Raw genomic sequence first — 5,337 nt, 5'->3', positions numbered from 1 at the left:
GTTGAAAAAATCACGAGTCTAGTAGGCGGTTTTTGCTCTCTTTGGCCTTTTGGTCACCAGTCATTGCACTTTCTTGTTCTTCTTCTGCCAGTTATAATTGATTTAGAAACATGAAGGCTCAGATCATATTTGAGACCTTTGTAATTTAATTTGCTTTTCATTACTAATATCCATTTGCTTTTCTGTCAGTTATAACTTTCTAGGAACAGGAAGGCTCATATCAGATTTCAGTCTATTCTTCTTCAGCTATACTAAGCGCTAGGTCAATTATCAATACGGCAGCACCCTACATGGAGAACTTATATCCTGTTTTTCCAAGAGAAAAATAGAAGTTTGAAGTGGAGGTGGCGTTGTCGGCCGAGGTCTGCCACCCACCAATTGTAGCCAGTGCTTCTGAGTTTTAATTACTAGTCCTTTAGTCTTGTCAGTGTTCAGTCATGAGAGTTTAGCTATCTGCTAGTCTTCAGCCATTTTTCTCAGTTTTAGGATCAGTTTTTAGACTTTTTAGTTTAAACAGCTTGTCATACTTTACAAGAATTATTGATAAAACCGAGTTAGCATATGTGCATAAAGTTGGTGGATGGCGATCAGGCTTTCATTTTTAGTCTACCACTCTTACTCATTCTTTCCTCCTCGGTTATCTTGTTTTCCAGCAGTCTTCAGTTATTCTGAAAAAAATGGCTGGCTTGAAAAACAAAAGGGAAAAAATATATTTTGTAGTCTGTCAGACAACCTCTGGGCCACCCTGCACAGGTGTGAGCCAGACAGGAACGATCCTCTACAGCCATTGGATTGCCCCATCAGGGAAATCCTGGCCGTTAATCACGCTCTGGCCCAGAGGTCAGATTGCATCAACCAGACTGAAGTGCTTGCCTCCTTATTGGTAAAGGATGCAGCGGTACGAGCCTATAGAACAGATCCTGTTCAAGTAAGGTCGTGCTATCTCAGGATGCGCCTCGGCTTATAAGCTGGTTCTGCTCCCTGTAAACTGGCGAGGTGGGACTAATGTTAGGCGTGCTGCTGCACAGCCGCGCCAGCGCCCCCTCGGTGGGAGCTTTTAGGACTCGTAAGTGCTGGCCCGTGAGGTTCGTGGGCTGCTGCCTGCTAGATAGACAGATCCCGGCCCATCTGAGAAACATCAGTCTCGTATGGCTTTTTTTTCCTACCCCCCAAAAAAAGTATGGCTTTTTCTTTCCTTTTTCGGTCCATCAGTCTGGAGCTAGTGGTGAGTCGCCGGCGAGGCAGGTACGGCGAGCTCCGCCTTTTTTTATGTCATATTCGCTCAGTGCCTCGTCTCATCCGCCGGTCGTCGCCGCGGCCGGAGGCGCGCCACCCATTCTGACGAGCACCATGGCTTGATTTTCCCAGTCGTGTGCTTGGTTCTCCGTTCGATTCAGGACGGGAGCTTTGTTTCAGAACCTTGCTCCTCTGTTCGGTTTTGTGACTCAGTTTCAGATCCTTGCAAGGTTGCCCACGTACCCTGCTCCTGCCTTTCTTTGCCTAAGATAAGATGGGTCCATTTTAATTGAGGCAGACATGAAATTTTTGCAGAGTTCCTAAGGCTGCATCCAGACTCTAGAGCTCGATGATAGAATTCATGTGATCAGGCCTGAGTGTTGTAATCTGTTCCCTCCGCGTGTTTGATTCCTGCTGCTTATTTAGTATGTTCATAACTGCTGAAAATATGGTCTGTACTGTATGGGTCCTGTATCTGGAGAGTGCTGTTCTTAGAGCAGAGTTGAGTGAGAGTCAGAGAGTTTGCTGTGTTACTCTCTGCTGCTACAAAAAACCGAGGTGGGGTGTATGGCTGTGGTTTCATTTTATATAAATGGAGCCGGGAGGAGAGCCCCTGATTATCGAAAAAAAAAAGATTTTTTGGTAGAGAGCTAGGCAGAAGTAAGCTAACATATTGTGGCTAGTGGTGGTGTTTTGTCGGCTCATTTCATCTTGTTCATCGCGCCGACAGTAGCTCATTTTTGTCTTGTTGATGCTGCATTGCTGCTATGGCGATGTGAAAGTGTAAAAGTAGTTTAGTGCTCATGAGGCTATTTTTTTTTCATCTTGCCAACTAGTTGTGTGGGGTTCTTTTTGTTTTCTGGAGTGAATAACTAGTGTTAATCAAGTTCTGAAGTGTCCTACTCCTATGGCTGGTGATGCAATTTTAGCCTTTTTGGATAATTTCACCATTTTTACCGTCGAATCATTTTTTCGATACATAGTTGCTAGTAAACTCTATTAACGGAATATATACTTGTTTTTTTTAAATAATGTCTTCTGAAGATTATTACTGTCCTTTTTCTGTGAAGAAACACATCTGTATGGATTAGTGCACAATCTTTCAAGCGGTGCTTGGTGCTTATTGCTAGGTTTTGCTTCCTGCTTTTCATTTTGATGGCTTAGTACAACCATCTATGCTATAGTATTTTTGTGCAGCTTTGCTTCATTTGCCTATTGTTAGTTCATTACAAGGGGAGCTTTTCTTTTGCACCATTAGTGAGTAGTCTTGTGTTGAAAAAATCACTAGCCAGTAGGCGGTTTTTGCTCTCTTTGGCCTTTTGGTCACCAGTCATTGCATTTTCTTGTTCTTCTTCTGCCAGTTATAATTTTATTTAGAAACTTGAAGGCTCAGCTCAGATTTCAGACCTTTGTAATTTCATTTGCTTTTCATTACTAATATCCATTTGCTTTTCTATCAGCTATAATTTTCTAGAAACAGCAACACTCATATCAGATTTCAGTCTATTCTTCTTCAGCTATACTATCTACTCAGCGCTAGGTCGATTATCAATATGGCAGCACCCAACATGGAGAACTTATATACTGTTTTTCTAAGAGAAAAATAGAAGTTTGATGTGGAGGTGGCACTGTCGGGTGAGTTCAGCCACCCACCAATTGTAGCTAGTGCTCTGAGTTTTAATTACTAGTCCTTAGTCTTCTCAGTGTTCAGTCATGAGAGTTTAGCTCTCTACTACTCCCTCCGTTCGGAATTACTTGTCGCAAAAATGGATGTATCTAGATGTATCTAGACGTATTTTAGTCATATCAGATTTCAGTCTATTCTTCTTCAGCTATACTATCTACTCAGCGCTAGGTCGATTATCAATATGGCAGCATCCAACATGGAGAACTTATATACTATTTTTCTAAGAGAAAAATAGAAGTTTGATGTGGAGGTGGCACTGTCGGGTGAGTTCAGCCACCCACCAATTGTAGCTAGTGCTCTGAGTTTTAATTACTAGTCCTTAGTCTTCTCAGTGTTCAGTCATGAGAGTTTAGCTCTCTACTACTCCCTCCGTTCGGAATTACTTGTCGCAAAAATGGATGTATCTAGACGTATTTTAGTTATAGATACATCCATTTCCGAGACAAGTAATTCTGAACGGAGGGAGTAGTCTTCAGACCTTCATTTTTATTTTTCTCAGTTTTAGGATCAATTTTTAGACTTTTAGTTTAAAAAAACTTGTCATACTTTACAAGAATTGTTGATAAAACCGAGCTAGCGCATGTGCATAAAGTTGGTAACTGTTTAGTCCCCAGTCTTTTCTTCAGATTTCACTCTCCTTTTTTAGCCATCACTTTTTTTTCCTTACTTAGTTATCACTCTTTTAGCCATCACTCACGAGACATTGAAGGGGTATAGGAGGAAGAGGTGGATGGTGATCGCTCTTTCATTTTTAGTTCTCCACTCTTACTCATTCCTTGCGTCCTTGGTTATGTGTATCCTTCATCCCTCAATCTTCAGTTATCGCCCCCTCTGTATATACTGAATTACTCTTCAGTTTGATCTTTGTTCATTATGTCGATAGGCGACGCCGAGTTCAGAAAGGAGAATGCGATGGGAAGTTCGAGATGGAGGTGGCTCTGTCGGGCGAGGTCACATTACACGAAGTGCAAGTTCCATGCCAGATGCGCGCTGAAGCTGCAGCTCGCGCCGCCGGACATTGTGTTCCAGAAGGTAAGTGCAAGCTCGCTCTGGCAGATAGATTACAGAGGCAACTGCAGTCTGATAGAGCCACAGAAGCATTTGGTTTGTTCGGCTGTACTTGTCACAGAGAATATTAGATGTGTGATTGCAAATATAGATTATGGGGTTGTAGACAGACAGACAATTCCCAGAACGATACATCATAGAGTACTTCTGAAAAAAGAGACTGACTAAAAAAACAGAAGGACAAAAAAGATGTTGTAGTCTGTCAGACAACCTCTGGGCCACCCTGCACAGGCATGAGCAAGGCAGGAACGATCCTCTACAGCCGTGGATTGCCCCATCTGGGGGAATCCTGACCGTTAATCACGCTCTGGCCCAGAGGTCAGAATGCATCAACCAGAGTGAAGTGCTTGCCTCCTTATTGGCAAAGGATGCAGCGGTACGAGCCTATAGAACAGATCCTGTTCAAGTAAGGTCGTGCTTCTTGGTGCCGCGCCTCCGCTTATAAGCTGGTTGTGCTCCCTGTAAACTGGCGAGGTGGGACTAATGTTAGGCGTGCTGCTGCACAGCAGCGCCAGCGCCCCTCGGCGGGAGCTTTTAGGACTCGTAATTGCTGGCCCGTGAGGTTGGTGGGCTGCTGCCTGCTAGATAGACAGATCCCGGCCCATCTGAGAGACATCAGTCTCGTATGGCTTTTTCTTTTCCTACCTAAAAAAAAGTATGGCTTTTTCTTTCCTTTTTCCGTGCATCAGCTTTCCATTTTTGTTACTAATAACAGTTCAGAAGCTCTTCTCAAATGTCAGTATCCACTTGTCAATTATTATTTCTCACAAATTATCAGCACGCTAGTCAATGTTAAAACTCTCCCTGCCGCCAACTATAACAGCAATTGTGCAGGCCAGGCAATTTTGCACGACAGGTATAATATTCACACATTACCTTGTGCGACGGACGAGCCTTAATCTGTGGGAATTTGAACTCCGTGTGGTTTGGATTCATGCACTTGGTCTCTTCCCTTCTTGGAGTACTATGGCTGAACATGTCATTGTAAAGAATGCATGTCGCAGGAGAAAGCAGTTCCAAATGTCGTACATACTACAAGATTTCACCTTGATAATCTCAACCAGTTGATCAACTGAATTTTCCCCAGGAAAGAGAGGCTGCATGGAAGAATATCATGAGAACAATGTAGAGAGTAAAATAAATAAAACTACCGTATATGCATGAAGGGTTGTCACAAATTCACTTGCTACTTGGGCCAACAAGGCTTCACGGCACCTCAAGGATACTGACGTATGCCCCCTATGTGGTGTTGAACGCGAGGATGAATTCCACGCGCTTTGCAGGTGCCCACTGGCAAAGGAGCTATGGAGGGTCATGGCGATGGACTGGAACATACCCCAAGGTGG

At 43.4% G+C, this 5,337-nt stretch overlaps 2 non-coding genes across 2 annotated transcripts; both read right to left on the bottom strand.

Moving 5' to 3' along the window:
• Window positions 1-718: 718 nt before the first annotated feature.
• On the bottom strand, window positions 719-938 carry LOC119313489. Its single transcript, XR_005151768.1, has one exon. It is a non-coding gene; the product is annotated as a small nucleolar RNA U3 (small nucleolar RNA).
• Window positions 939-4,187: 3,249 nt separating this feature from the next.
• On the bottom strand, window positions 4,188-4,407 carry LOC119313492. Its single transcript, XR_005151772.1, has one exon. It is a non-coding gene; the product is annotated as a small nucleolar RNA U3 (small nucleolar RNA).
• Window positions 4,408-5,337: the final 930 nt, after the last annotated feature.

The sequence above is a fragment of the Triticum dicoccoides genome, chromosome 5B (assembly GCF_002162155.2).
Source record: "Triticum dicoccoides isolate Atlit2015 ecotype Zavitan chromosome 5B, WEW_v2.0, whole genome shotgun sequence".
NCBI lineage: Eukaryota > Viridiplantae > Streptophyta > Magnoliopsida > Poales > Poaceae > Triticum > Triticum dicoccoides.
This window is presented reverse-complemented; position numbering and strand designations above follow the sequence as displayed.